General features: G+C 48.9%; 1 protein-coding gene across 2 annotated transcripts in view; it reads right to left on the bottom strand.

Annotated features, from left to right (window-relative positions):
• The window catches only part of LOC111158918 (semaphorin 6A), a 126,138-nt gene extending 111,126 nt beyond the window's left edge, over positions 1 to 15,012 (bottom strand). For both annotated transcript variants that reach the window (XM_022521248.1, XM_022521249.1), the window contains exon 1: positions 14,642 to 15,012. The gene's annotated coding sequence lies outside the window, so the exon portion shown is untranslated. The remainder of the gene's footprint in view (positions 1 to 14,641) is intronic.
• Between the last annotated feature and the right edge of the window lie 447 nt (positions 15,013 to 15,459).

Here is a 15,459-nt window from a genome sequence, read left to right as displayed (position 1 = left end):
CTGCTGGCCCCCCACTATCCTCTCAGTTCCCCCAGTAGGACAGGGAGGAGCCATTTTTCCTCCTCCTCCTTCCTTACCCCACACGTCCAGCTGGTCGCCACGTCCTGACGGCTGTATCTTGCCAACACGCTCTGACTCTGTTTCCTTTTTTCTGTTCCCAGTGCTAGCAGACTTACGTTCCTCAGACACACATCTGATGACGTCATCTTCTTGCCAAAAAGCTTCAACAGCCTGCAGCTCCGGGTCCCCTCCTGAGCCGGGGAGAGCCCTCCACAGGGAGCTCCCAATCTCCTTCTGTCCTCGGGCTTCCATGCCACATCCCCAGTCGCCAGGAAGACCCCCTTGCTGCTCAGGAACCCAGTCCTCCATTTCCCTGCCTTGGGCCTTTGCTCCTGCTCTTCCCCCAGACCCACGGCTCTTCCTCCCCTCCTTCCCACATCCTGAAATCTTCACGAAACTCAGATGCCTCCTCCTTCACAAAGTCCTGCCTCGCCTCCCAGCCGGGCAGAGTGCCCCTTCCTGCCCTTCTTAGCATCCTCAGCTCAGGACCTCAGCTTAGCAAACACACTCTGCTGTGGGGATGGAGAACCGTCAGACCTTACACCAAAATGATTTTTCATGTTATCTCCCTTGCTTGCCAGACGGGGGCCCACTGTCCGGCCTCTGTTATCCATGCGTTCTGAACTAGGTCATCACGGTGTCTCTGTAGCACCCCGAACTTGCCTAGAGTAAGTGCCACCTCTGTACTCCGCTGCCTTCAGTAGACCTGGTAGCAGGGACCAGAGAATAAAATGACCTTTGTTGGAGGGAAGGTCCACCCATGTTGACCTAGACGGTCTGTGTACTCCTTGCTAGAAGCGTGCGTCTATTTGATGAGCTACAAGTTATGGGCCCTGGGAGGATACTCCTGCCGGAGTATCTTGTTCAACTTTCTGCCCCTCAGGATCCTCCCTGTACCACGGTCACCGTTTATTTGTGGCCCTTCTGTAAAACAGGACCAGAAGCCCCATCAAAAACGTCCTCAAACAGCCTCCATTTTTCAGTTCATCTCCTTTCAGAGGACCACTCTAGCCCCTAAGAGCCTCTGGGGACAGTGTCCCAAAATGGCGTTCCACTGAGAAGCAGGAACTTGGAGCCCAGTTGCAGACACCACACTTGGTGTCCTTGGAAAGCTACTTCTTTTTTAAAAAAAATTATCATTATTATTATTATTTTTTTTATTTGAGAGAGAGAGAGAGAGAACGAGCAGAGGGGGAGGGAGAAGCAGGCTCCCCGCTGAGCAGGGAGCCTGACGTGGGGCCCCATCCCAGGACCCTGGGATCATGACCTGAACCAAGGCAGATGCTTAACGACTGAGCCACCCAGTCACCCCTTGGAAAGCTACTTCTGAACTTGTTCTTTGTCTTTGTTAAACCTGCGTAACAGGCAGAATGTGATGGCATCTGTGCTTAGGAGGCTGTAGTCATTTTTCAGAATTGTTTACATATTGAGGAAAACGTGCAGTGGAGTGGAGGTGTTCAAAACTCGGACTCAGAAGGTTGGGTACCCCGTTCCAAGCCCTTCCCTCTCTGGAGGTGTACTCAGGCAAATAATTTGACCTCTTTGAACCTCGGCTATCTCATCTTCAAATTGGCATCACAATCCCTGCCCTGCCTAACCCAGTTTGTAATGATGTCCAGTGAGGCAATGTTTATAAACGCACCTTGAAAGATATCCTTCTAAGTAAGGTCTTTTTTATTCATAATAACTCTCATTTACTGGTGATGCTGATGGTTATCAGCTAGCCTGATTTCGGAATGTGATAGCCTTCCTAGGCTGAACAAGTCCCGTGTTTACACTTCGTTGCTGGAAGCCAGTCCATCCTCTCCCCCAAAAGGTACCACCCGGGGAAAGTGTGTCTTCACTTGAAACACAGGCAGTGAGAAACGGTGAAATATGCAAATGTGTTATGATTACTTTCAATAGAAGAAGCACTTGGAGTTACCACCACTAGGTAGGGTCGACAACAAGCGAAGAAAAGAAAAGATACTGTCCTAGTTCTACATTTAAAACCTTTTCAAGTTCTGCTCAGAAGAATTTGCATTTCAATACCACTGTGATAATGTCAAGCTATTCACAACATTTCAAAGCCTTCTCTTGCACACCTGGCAGTTGTAGGAGCTGCTGGGGAACTGGATGTGGCTGTTTCCGACCAGCAAAGGCAATTATGTTGTCCTTTTCATTCTCGGGAACGGATGTGTTTGGGCAATATTAACAGGTCTTATGTTCTGGACATGACAAAATATGGGAACGAAAGCTCCACCCTCTAAGATATCCCCGGAGAATTAATTAATCAGCATATTCAACATGGCGAACTTCCCCTCACCACAAATGAGAGGAAACACCTTGTAGATAAAAGTTGACTTTTGAATAGAAAACCTTTCACTGTACTCTGTACATCCCTTTAAAGAGAAAAGTATCCAGTGGATGTTTGTTACCTTTTTTCTTGGCTACACAGGAAACTTACTCTGTTCTTTATACTTTTGATACCATCAGCATCTCCCCTTGGCTGGGCAAGCCTGAGATCTTTGGGTAGACTTTACTTCCACAAAAAGTAAAGCCATATTGCATGGAACAGGACAACCATCTTTAAAACTATCTTAGATAATCACTACCCTAGAACACAGTACAGCAAATATGACAAATCAATTTAACTTAGGTAATTTCTCATTATCATGCTTATAGATTGGTAAGATTAATTGTGAAAGTTAAGCATTTATAATTCATAAGCACAAATTATGCCAAACTAGATGGGCCATGCGCTATTAGAATTTTATATAAACTATAGAATGATTTCTCACACAGAAAATTAATAAGAAATTTGTAATATATCTAATTAATATATATGATAACTTTTATTAGACCCTCTAGTTAAAAGTTGAACATTAAGTAGTGCATTAACTTGATAATTCAGCTTCTTGGTATCTGTTGTAGAACTCATGACACAGGAAAAAGTACTTTTAAGCAAAAGTAAGACCTATTTCTCTCCCATGCTTACAGTATTCCCCGGTCATTACATTTAGCACATGGTAACAGGTACTTTAGGGCAAAGGAAATCCCACTTGGCCCACCACCCGCAGTTCTTTCATTTGAAAGAACTCAACGTCCCATTCAGTCTTGGGAAGGAAGGGCCTTGGGTCCCCCTAGGAACCAGTAACTATCAGTTTTGATAAGTAAATTCCTTTAAAATGAAAAATGGTTCCCCCAAAGATTAAAAGTGCTCTGTATCGTGTAATAAATTTCAGTTGTCCCTCAAGTGATACTTCTTCCTTTGACCATTTTGCAAATGATGCAGAATCACATTCTTCACATAAGAATCTAATATGGTTTGCAGGGCAAGATAATGGAAGCATGTTCAAGTCACTGCTGTCTGGAAATGTTCCACCAAAACACAGCCTCCAAGGTGTTGGTGTCTTGGAGGCACAAAAGAAAATCTGTAATCAGAAATCATTAATTAAGGTTAATTAAAGTCCACATTGTATCTGACCGACGTTCATACGAAAGTATTGCTTACTTTTCTTTAGGCTACGTGTGCAGTACTTTGTCTGCCCGGATACCAAAGAGTAACGACAATCTTGTTATTGCCGAGAGGACAGCCAATTGAATTCACCGAAACTCTTCTTCCAATGAAAAAAAAGCTTCTGATCTGAACTATTAGTGGCAATGTCCTCCCCATCCCTTTGCCTTTTTAAAACACCCAAAAACCAAAAAACCAACTCACCTAGGAGAATACTGTGAAATGAGCAAGACCTATTTTCTACCCTGCCAAATAATCAGAGGTCCATAGTTCCCACCAAGTTCCATACTGAACTTACAAATGCAAGTTTTCTTAGCTTCCCAGAGATATGGGGAGGGAGCAGGGGAGAAAGGCTGGGGTGGGGGGTGGGTACAGTAATTGCAGCCTATGGGTAAACCAGACCACGTGATCAGAAACTGCTGTGACACTTAAAAGTGTTTCTCCTCAAGGAATTCCGGTGCCCAGAAGCCTGGTGAAGCCAGTAGCAATTAAGGCCATGTTATCCTTTTAATTTACTTGAAATTATTGGCCTCTAAAATCAGTCATTTAGTGCGGTTGCGTGGGGGAGGGGCCAATATAATAGGCACGTGCATTAAAAATGCTTGTTCATCTTACAAAAAATTTTGGCAGGCTGGATCTGGGGAATTAAAAACGGCTGCTTTGAAGCTCACCCTGCAATAAAACCCAGTCATCTTCTAGTAAGGAAAAAAAAAGTGACTAATTTCTAGATGAGACCCATTTGTAGTGAATTCAAGGTTTCCTTCCTGTGCATTTGCCTGGCTTTGTATTTGATGCCTTGCATGTCCTGAATTCAGGGCTGTTTGCTTCAAGTGTGAGGTGGTTTTATTTTATGTTTTAATCTACAAAGGAATGAAATGGCTTGGCTTGGACTGGTAGGAGTCCTTGAAAGTCCACTTGAGAAATGGGAACTAAAGCATTAAGAAGTGTACCAGTATCTGTTACACGAGGCCAAATGTACCTAACAAAGGAAAGCTGTGTTCTACATCACCCACGAAGCACATAAATCACAGAGTGTGTGTCTCTCCGTCTTGCAGCAGCTTACTCCTGCCCGCCTTTCCTTGACTCGGTCGGCCAGTGTATGTACACAACCGGACAGCTTTTCCTGATCAACCCTGAAGTTGCAAACCTAAAGGCAAAACAGCCAAAGATGCTGAGTACAGAAAGGAGAGAAATGCTCCCATACCCAAGAGCTAACAAAGCAGGAGCCCCCTCCCCGGGCCACTGTCGCGAAATGCGGTGAAATGGTTGTTAGTAATGGGCGCCAACCCTAAAAAAATAATGGAGGTTAAACCTGAAGGAAAGCCCAGAATGTTTCCACTGCTGTACCAGAGCACAACATGGCCAGCTCTCCTGAGGTCATTCTGTTTATTTAGGCATCCGCAGAGCCGAAGCCGAATTACGAACCTGAAATTGTGAGCGAAGCCATGAATGCCCTCATTTACCTCCACACTTTTGAGGAGCCTTAATGAAGAGCTCGCACCCTTTGGCTTTCTGGTGGAAAGATGAAAGTGACATCAGTCCCTGGACGGTAAATTTTTTTTTTTTTTTTACCAGCAGGACTGAGCAAGAGGCAGATCCTGGAGTAAATATCAGCTGGACGTGCACATAACAAGGTCCAGGGAGACACTCAGAAGTTGCCTCTTTTAATCCAACCCTGAATTACACGTGAGGCGGTTTTTTCGGTGCTTTCAGAGCCCCCCCCGCCCCGTGCCAAAATAACTGCCAGGCTTGCAAGCCCCTGTCTACCTCAAACCTCTCCCCAGACACCCCAACACTATCTGAGGCACTGAAACTATGGCAACCGAATAAGAAAGCAGCCTCCATGATTAATAGATGAAGATCCCAGCGACAGTGTCTAGCTAGGGCCATCATTCATGACGCGAGAAGAATTAGCCCAGAATCCATCTCGTGGACCATTTACAAGTATTCTCCTTGTCAGAATCCACCCAACTGCCATTCTGCTGCATGGACTTCGGTTCAGAGCGCGAGAAACAATTGGTTTCTATTTCTCGCTCGCCCTGCAGAGATGAGAATGTTCTTAGTAACTCACATGCTCACGTTTCTGGAATAACGAAAGGCTTCCTAGACTGGTTTTCCACCTGGGTATTTGAGGCCCAAGAACAAATGCATTCAAACACCAAGATATGTGAATGGAGTCCTGTGGTTCTCCGGGGTAGAAAGGAGGAGAGACAGTTGTTGGATTGTTTGAGTGTGTGTGTGTGTGTGTGTGTGTGTGTGTGTGTAATGCAGTTTTTCATAAAGCATTCCATTTTCAGGAAAGGAACGTTTCCATTCACCAGCTCAATCAGTATTCTCTCAGTTTCCTCGTTCAAGGACAGTAGGAGTCTGGGGGAGGGGTGGGGAAGCACTGGAGTCGTTGCAACATTAATGAAAAGGTTGACTCCTCTCCTTAAAGAAAGACTCAGAATAGGAAAAAGGAAAGGAGAATGGATGCGTCAAAGAAAGCTTGTCTCTAAAAGTCTTATCGAACATCCAACTGTAATTAGTACCTTCTTTATTTTGTCCCAGGTCCTAAAATGTTGGTTTTCCGGCGGGGGGGGGGGGGCATGTTTTCACGGTGTTCAGTGTCAGATCCTGTTGTGTTCTAGAAGTGTTTCCCATCAAATCGTGGCCAAGACTTGGTTTTAAACGTGGAGGAGGACAAAAGGGATGAGAGAGGGGTGAAATAGCATCATTTTAGAGATTCTGCTAAATTTTTTTTAATTGGCGTGGATTCTTTGAATTAAACTTTCCACAGATGGCAATGATAGGTTAGTTGGAAACCACCAGAAAGTGCCGAGTTGTGTTCACTGAAAGCCTCAGATCCACGGGCTGTACGTGGAAATACCTGTCTAACAATATTTTCAGAGCCACAGTCAGCACACTTGCTGCTAGGAAGACGTTGCCCTTCAGCCTTTGGAGCATGTTAATTGTGGATTTATTTCACTCTCTTGACATCCGCTTTCCACTTAAAAAGTTTAAGAGACATTTCTTTTTTTTCTCCTGGGTGAAAATAACTGTGATTCTAGGCCAGGGAGGGAGTCTTGTTCTCCCTGGGTGCAAGGAGGAGTCTATCAGGGAATTGTGGTGATCATACCAATTTATTGCCCCTTCTGCTGTGCCTTTTAGAAGTGAGATTCTTCTTACCGGTAAGAACTTGGATGACTATCATTTGAGTCCGATGTCAGGTAATAGGACAGGATACCAGTCAGGAGAGTAAATACCAGCTCTCTTGGGGTCAGCCAACTAACTCTTTGCTACATTTGGTGGGGAAGGTTAGTGTTTTGCTTCTGCGTGGAGACTCACTGCTCTCCTAAACTGATTTCAGGCTTAGCCAGGGAAGAGTGACCCTGCACGTGGATGGAAGGCCACTACGACGGCCCTCGGGCAGAAGTCCCAGCCACAGCCTCCTGGAGCAGTCAGCCGACAAGCTTCTCTCCTGTGATAGGTAGGGCCCTTGGGATCTGTTCATCTCGACCCTGAACCAACACGACGGGCTGCTCTCAGATTCTCGAGTGCATGCAGACTGTGTATTTTCTTTTAAGATGTTCGAAGTGAAGGCGATCCTTTTTTCCCTTCATCCTTTAGGCTCTTGTCTAATACAAAGTCTTGTGCTGCCCACAGTGGTTTTATTGGCATAATGTCTTTTCTTCCATATTCTGGGTGTGAGATGTCAACATCCAAAGTCAGGAAAAGGTTCACGGCTCTTCTTCCCATGCCGGTGACTTGTTCACAGGCTTCCCAGCTGAAAACCCGCGTCACCAGGGCCAACCCACAGTGGGAATGTTCATTTCTGGTCCCGAGGTGGCTTCCTTTGCACCCTCTCTGACTGTTACCCTTTCTACTCTCCCCACCAGGGCACTCTCCCGACTTTTGTCACCCAAATAAAAATAACACCTAATGTTTCATGAGCGAGTATCATGTGCCATGCCTCGGGCTATGAATTTTACAGATGTTACCATATTTACTCTTCCCAGCAACCACATTAGCATCCTATTAGCATCTTACAGATGGAAACTGAGGCAAAGAAGTAACTGGCTCAAAGTCACGCTATTTATAATTGGCAAAAAAAAAAAAAAAAAAAAAGGGATGTGAATCCCAGTGTGTTGAGTCTGCCTAAGAAGTGTGGTCTCTGCATTGTCCCTTTCGCTGCCCACTGCCTTCCCCTGACCATCCCTCCACACTTGTAAACCCGATGTCGCCAAATCTTAGTGAATTTGCCCTTATCACGGCAAGGACCCAAACTCCTCTCCTCCTACCCCTGGTTCACCCTGACACTTCTGTCCTACATTAATGCTTACACTGACATGAATTGTTTTAGGACCCACCTCAGCAAAAACAATGCCCTTACTTTTTCCAATGCCTGGCTGAGTGCCACGCCCGCGACCTTGCCCTCTTTAATGGTCACACTGAAAGCCATTGTTGCTTGAGGCAGTTGGCCTTTCTAATGGACAGGGTTGCTGCTCTCCATGCTCTGTGAAGACTATGAATTTCCAGTGAATCTGAGGACCTTATTTAATTTCACAATGTGGTTTATATGAAAATGTGACATCCACGGAATATAATCTCTCTTTTATGATTTAGAAAACAGTGAAGCAAGATCTCTGCTAGGCCCACGATCTGGGGTGGGGAGAAAGGAACTGGCATCAGATTCTCCCAGGTCTTCAGAGTGCATTTCCTGATTTACCAAATACCTTCACATCTGTGACTTCCTATTATTCTCCCAGAGGTCCTACAACGTGGAACACACAGGTTTACTATTCACAGATTTTGTTGAAAATAATGCAGCTGAGAGAGGTTAAGTGATTCGTCCAAGGTAATAGAGTCTGGAACTCAGGACATCCAAGTATAGGATCTTCGACTACAGTGACCACAGTACAGGGCGGAAATGTGGGTTCATAAGCATGTTGTCCTCTCCTGCCAGAAAGGTGAATTTTTAAAAGGACCATCCGCAAACTCCCAAAAAGCACAGCAGTTCTGTGGCCAGTGGTTAGAACGCAGAACAAACGAGGCCAAGGTCAAAAGCTCAAGCCTCATCAGTGCTTGGCTGTCTTCCTAGCGCTGTTTCTGGGCAAGTTGCTTTTACCTAACTCTGAATCCCTCCAGCTTCAGCCAGGTGTCCCGCAGATGTGTGCTCTCGGCCACAGGAGCAGACTGGGTGAGAGTGTGGGAATGAGCAGGCTCCAATCCATCACCAGGGCTGGGAAAACAACCCGCAGTGAATACTCCACTAATGGTGCATGAGACAGATCACCTGCGTACATGGAAGACAGCATGTCTCCCCCTGCCCCCCCCCACGCACGGAGAAGTGTTATGTTACATTGGATGAAAACTTAAGATAGAGAAACAAGGGGCGCCTGGGTGGCTCAGTCAGTTAAGCATCTGCCTTTGGTTCAGGTCATGATCCTGGGGTCCTGGGATCAAGTCCCGCATCAGGCTCCCTGTTCAGCGGGGAGTCTGCTTCTCCCTTGGCTTCTGCCCCCTACTCGTGCTTGCTCTCTCTCTAGTGGTCTCTTTCAAGTAAATAAAGTCTTTAAAAAAAAAAGTAAGATGGAGAAACAAGAGCAGATAAGAGAGAAAGATGAGATGCTTATAAAAAAGATTTGCTCTTTTTATTTTTTTATTTTTTATTTTTTTTAAAGATTTTATTTATTTATTTGACAGAGAGAAATCACAAGCAGGCAGAGAGGCAGGCAGAGAGAGAGAGGAGGAAGCAGGCTCCCCGCCGAGCAGAAAGCCCGATGCGGGGCTCGAACCCAGGACCTGGGATCATGACCCGAGCCGAAGGCAGCGGCTTAACCCACTGAGCCACCCAGGCGCCCCAGATTTGCTCTTTTTAAATTGATGAGTCAATTAATTGACTGAACAAATATTTGTTGGGAAGGGCCATTGGCATGCCAGGCACAGGTGCTAGAGATGAAGCAGTAACACATGGCAAAAGTTGTTCCTCGTGGCATATGTTCTGGTGGAACACAGAAGATAACCGGGAACAACGTACAGTCTCTCAGGTGGCAGAAAGTGAGAAGGGGAAAACATTGAGGCAGGCCAGGGGGCTAGGAAGTCTTGGGGAAAAGGGTGGAGTAAATAAGGTGATCAGAAAAGGCTTCATGGCGAGAGTGACATTTGCACAGAGACCTCAGTTGTGTGAGGAGCAAAGCACACAGCTATCTGGGGAAGGAATCATCCCAGGCCATGGAAGAGCACATGCCAGGCACAGTCACGTAACCCTGAAGACGGGGGAGATTTGAGAGGCGTGGGCAAGGGAGCACACATGGCGTAGGGCTGCGAAGGCCCATAGGTTGGACTTTGGCATCTGCTGGGCGAAGATGAAAGAATCTGAGCCAGGCCTTGATTTAAAAAAAAAAAAAAAATCAGTTTGGCTGCTGTGTTGAGCATAGACTGTAGGGGTCCAAGAGCAAAGCCGTGGGACTAGTTGGGAGGCTGGTACAATAGCCTCGTGGCTCAGCCAGCGTGAGGGCCTCAGAGGTGGAAGAGTTTGGAGAAGGCCGACGTGCTCTAGAAGGGGGTTGGGGTGGGCAGCAGCATCTGCCGCTGGGGTTGGGGTCGGGGGGGAGCTGCAGTAAAGTCAAGGATGACTCCTCTAAGTTTCTACCTGGGAGCAGCTCCAGGGATGGCAATACCATTTACCAAGATGGAGAAGATTATAAGAAAGCATACTGGGGGAAAGAGGTCCAGAATTGGTGCTCTGAATGTGTTAAGTTTGACACGCCTGTTAGATCCAAGAAGAGCTACCTAACCTGTTGGATGTATTCGTTGAGAGACCCAGGAGAGAGGTCTGGGCTGAAGAGGTTACTTGGGAAACTCTGTATTGAGTCCTGACACTTCTAGGACACTCTCCATTAGTATAATGGGAATTACTCTAATCAAAAAGTTTTGCAGGAACTCACCTGCTTCACAGAGCAGGATACCCTTGTGTATATGCGCTACTGTAATGGTCCCATGCTGAGAGGTATCCTGTAAGCCCTCTCCCCTTGAGGTTTATGCGGTATGACATCTTCCTTGCCCATTTCAGAGGGATTAAATGCCTCCCTCCCTCCCCTACCTTACCATATCCCCAGGAGGCCACCAGTGTGGTTGCCAGCAGAAAATAGCTCAGTTGATGAGAAAAGCCTTCACTCTGGAATAGAAACATCTCTGAGACAGCTTGGCTCCAGGGAACCTCAGAAGAGTAGGGGACACTGATAGGGGAGGGTGAGCAGGCAGGACATTGCCAGTGCCAGGCTCCACCTTCCTCTGGAAGTGGGAACACCCAGGGAACACCCACTCTGAGAGGAGGACAATAAATTGTCTAAACCTGGGGCGGGGGGAGGCAGAGGGAGAGGCAGGCAATCTCTCTCAGGCTTTATACTGCTGCAAACGGCAGATGCTTAATTAAAGCATTTGCAATTAGTTTGGCTTGTTCTGTGATTCTTTTCTGCAAACAAATAAGATGGGAGAATATATTCGCCTTTGGCAATCTAGTTCTAAAAAACTTCTCCCGTGATCACGCTTTTGTCCTGTTCAGAAAAGAGCTGAACCGCTATGCACACACAGTAAAATATCTGCCTCACCTCCTTGTTCAAAACAGTATTTTGCCTTCTATTTCCTATGGCAGTGCAATTACCCATTTGCTTTTAAAGCATGAGTATTTATTTTGAATTTAATACAAGTTCTTAATTTGGGTGGCTTATTTTTATTCAATGAAGATAACAGTCTTGTAATTCTTGCTATCCTTCTGATTCAACATACTAAGAAATGTTATCCGCCTACTCAAGATGCAAATGCTATATTTTTTTAATGATGGGAAAAAGCATTCACTAGACTTGGAAAGAACTCGAGGGCTGTGTGTTTGTGTATGTGTGTCACTGTGTGTGTAAATACAGAGTTGCACTCATTGCCACTTGATAAGAACCACTCACTCGAAGCCACTGTAGAGGGGGAGACAACCGGTCCACTCTTAGTGGAGAAATGGGAATTCTGTGGGCCCGTTTCTTTCATGCATCTATTCAACATTTACTTGGGTTTCTACTCCAGTTCTTGGGAATTTTTAACCTATTGAAATGTAGATGTTTTATCCAATAAGTATATTCTGCAGATGGCTCCTGAGACAATGATTCTTGGGTGGCTGCTGGAATTTGCATATGTGCTTCATATGCATTCTTGAAGACTGTGGCCCATCTCTACAGGGGGATGGCTTGCAACACACAGCACTTCAGGAAGACTGTCACCACACAAAAACCACACACACAGGAGCTAGAGCGCTTGCTTTCTATCAAGCTGAAAAAAGACCTAACACAGAAATGAGGTTTTAAACCTGATACTCCATTTTTCTCTGCTTTCAGATTGGTTTGCAAAGTGCCTCATTCAAGAATATCGTAAAACCAGAATCCTAGTACAGAGTGGGGGTTACTCAAGAGTCAACTAAAAAAGTCACCATATAAGCAAGCATGGGTAAACCAAATTCAAATAGTGCAATTACCTTTTAACAGTTTAAGTTAATAGGTGGAGACACCGTTCTGCCACAGTATTTAAGGTTAGGTTAATAATTAACTTTGGGGCCTGGAGTAGTTTAATCAGAGCTTACTATAAATCATAAAACTCCATGCAGACTAAACAGGGTATTAAAAAAACACACACGAAATGCTTGCAGTCTTGACCTGTCGTAGCCATTTGGATAAGGTGCAAAAATACGATATTTTCATTGAGAATTGAGCCCAGGCTTCTTTACTTTGCGTGAAAAAGCCTAAATAAAGGATGCATGTGTCTGGAACCAGCAGTCTTTCCCCTGCCATCAGAGTGGATTTGACGCCTGAGATGTATGTCTGAAGGAAGACCAACAATTACCAGGATTAGAGAAAGACAAGGCAAAGACACTCGACCTTCCTACCCCGGAAAGACTTAAAAACCAGCGCTGGGGGGCATTACATAGCTTTCTTGAGACCAGCTGGCAAAACGCTGCAACTGGGTTAAACATCTTTTCAGATTTGAGTCAGAGAAAGTTGTGCATACAAGCGTAAGCGTCTGAGTGTTTGTGTGTGTGTGTGTGTGTGTGTGCGCGCGCGCGTTCGCGCGCGCCTTTGCCTGTGTTTTAAACCTTTCATGGATCACAGTCAATAAGTAGCAACTAGATTTCCATGCGGTGTAAGCAGAGAGTGATCCCATGGCTGGCCACCGCATTTTCAAAGCAGCCACCTTGCTCCCAAGGACCGACTCCAACGGCCACTGGGGCTGCCCGCTGGATGCAGGATGGAGGCCGCTGCTGGAAGTTCTTTCCTTGGCTGTGAAGACAGCAGTTCCTCCCCCGCTCCAGGAACACCTGGCTCCCTGTTCCGTTCCTCCCTGGAAACCCGCCGCCTGGAAAAATGCGCGTGGCATTTTTGGGGGTGGGGGTGGGAGGCTGGGGATGTTGCACTTGGAATTGGTACCTAGTCCCGGCCTGTGTCCACCCGCACCCGTGCGCCAGCCGCTGTCCAGTTGCCGCACCAGCATCCCGAATCCTGCCCCTGAACTTCCCTTCCCACCACCTCGCCACTGCTTTCTCGACTGGACCAGCAAATGCGGCGCTGAGACCCCAACCCAGCTGACTGCTGGATGGGGGAGCCACTGGCTGTGGACCAGACCTAACTCCACGCATCCTGGGCGGCCCACCCTCTTCCCTCCGGGTTCGGTTTCCCGTGGGCTGCACAGGCAGAGCCCCAGTACTGTCGTGCCCGCCGCCCCTGGCTTTCAGAGAAACTTTCCAGAAGCGCCGGGTAGAGTGACCCCGTGCTGGAAGAGGCGGCTCTGGGCGGAGGGGTGGCGAGGTGGCGAGGGAACGGGAAAGACGGCGGAATCCTGTTTCCTTTCCCGAAACGCGCAAGTTCGGGGCTGCTCCCTGGCTCCCCCTGTACGGCTCGGGTCGCGGAAGGAGGGAGCGGACCTCAGGATCCTGCTTTGCAGCATATACGACAGTGGGGAGCTGAGAAAAAAAGCAGAGAATCTGGAGCAAAGACACTTGCCACCCCAGCGTTGTCGTACAGGGAGGGTGGGCACTGTCGGGCTAGCTCCCCAGCGCCCCACTGCCCTCCAGACAGCTCTCTAGGACCCAGCGAGTGGTTCAGACATCCAGACCCCGTGGCCCGAACAGAGCTCTCGTCCGGGTAGCAAGCACTGGGTCATCTTTTGCAAGTCTTTCCACCCTTACCCCTCCGGGACAACTCCTTTTAGAGGGACCTCGTAGATTTCGGGGGAGAGCGCAGCGAGGCGGGCTCTGTGCTGGAGGGGGACGCAGCCGCGACAGATGCTGTCCTCGCCGGCCAGAAGGGAGCTGCAGCGGGGGATAGTGGACCCAGGGCGGGGGGCGCCGCGCCACAACGGGAGGAGACCATTCCTGGGCACTCGTTCGAGCAAACAAAGCCCGGAACCCCTGGTGCCAGTGGCCGCGAAAGCCGGGATGTCACCAAGTGGCAAGGCGCACGGGTACCAGGGCCATTACAAGTTTCCCGCACTCCACAGAGCCCAGCCCAGACCCCGAGCGGACAACAAAAGATTCTCTTCGCTTTCCCACCGTCTCTGTGGAACCCCTTCTCACACCACAGAACCCAAACCTGGTGCTGGGCGAAAACAGCGCTCTTCTACCCAACGTCCTCCAGCCCTCGAGGGCAGAACCCTTTCCCCAGCTCGTGCACCAGGACCCGGCGCTTCTGAGGATCCCACCCTCTCGGGGCCTCTCTGCTCCCTGCTGGCCCGAAAGTGAGGACGAGCCCCGGGTCCTGCACACACATTCCCCAGCCAAGCAGCACCGCGCGGTCGCGGTCCCGGGCGGCGCCGGGCGTGTGCGCAGCGCGGGTGGGGAAGCTCGCAACGCGGAGCCCCGCGGTCTCTCGGGCACAGGGCGGAGAGGAGCGGCGGGCTGGGCTCACCACTGCTCCCCAAGGGCCGGACAGCGCTCGGAAGGCAGACACCAGACTAAATAAAACGCAGCTACCACAAAGCGGGCAGCGAGTGCCGGCCGCGGCCCCGGGACCCGATGCCTGAAGCCGAGCCGCCGGGGAGGTGGGGCGCGCCGGGGCGCCCCTGCCGTACCTTTTCGGTGCATCGACGTGCAGGCGGCCGGGGCTCGGAGCGGGCTGGTACAGCGTGTATCCCATTTAGTAATCCATTATCGAGGAGATCTCTCCGGGCCGCAAGCTGCGCTCTCTCCTTTGCAAGCCTTTGTCATTCCTACATGTGTGCTTGTCTCTTTGGGGGTAACAGTCGCGGCGACTACTTTCTGGGAAGCAAACGCGCCGTGATCATCTCCAGTGACAGGCACAGAAGGGGAGAGGAAAAAAGAAAGAAAAAAAAAAAAAAACCAACAAGGAAGGAGTAAATGTTCAAGAAACTCTTCTCCAAATCCAAATTCCACTTGGATTCCACTCCGGTGAGTCCCTTCGGTGGTGTCTGCGCGGATTAACAAGTCATTTCAGGGTGGGGGGCGGGGTGGGGGCTGGGGCAGGGGGCGCGCTGTGGCCCCGCTCTGCGACCGCGAGCGCCGCTGCCGCGGGCGTGGCGATGCTGGCAGCTGCCGCCGCTCCTAAGCGGGCATCGCGGGCGGTGGGCCCCGCGGAGAAGCGCCGCTGCTGCGTCCCGAGCGCCTGGGCAGCCGAGTGCGCGAGGAGCGGAGTTGGCTGCAGCCTCACCGGGTGCCGCTCGCTACTCCTCTGTCACCGGAGAGGCCGCGGCTCCCAGGCGGAGCCAAGTCCCGGACTGGATTGCGCAGAGCGGACTCTCCTCCTGCAACCCCGCCTCCTTTGGCTGGCGTCTCCTCCGACCCAGAGGAGGGCTGTGGTGTTTGTGTGTGAATGTGAGCGAGCGTGGCGGAGAGAGGGAGAGCCTACGCAGTGTGGCTGCAGGTGGAGCCT

The sequence above is a fragment of the Enhydra lutris genome, unplaced genomic scaffold, assembly GCF_002288905.1.
Source record: "Enhydra lutris kenyoni isolate GAN:26980312 unplaced genomic scaffold, ASM228890v2 scaffoldscaffold64, whole genome shotgun sequence".
Lineage (NCBI taxonomy): Eukaryota > Metazoa > Chordata > Mammalia > Carnivora > Mustelidae > Enhydra > Enhydra lutris.
This window is presented reverse-complemented; position numbering and strand designations above follow the sequence as displayed.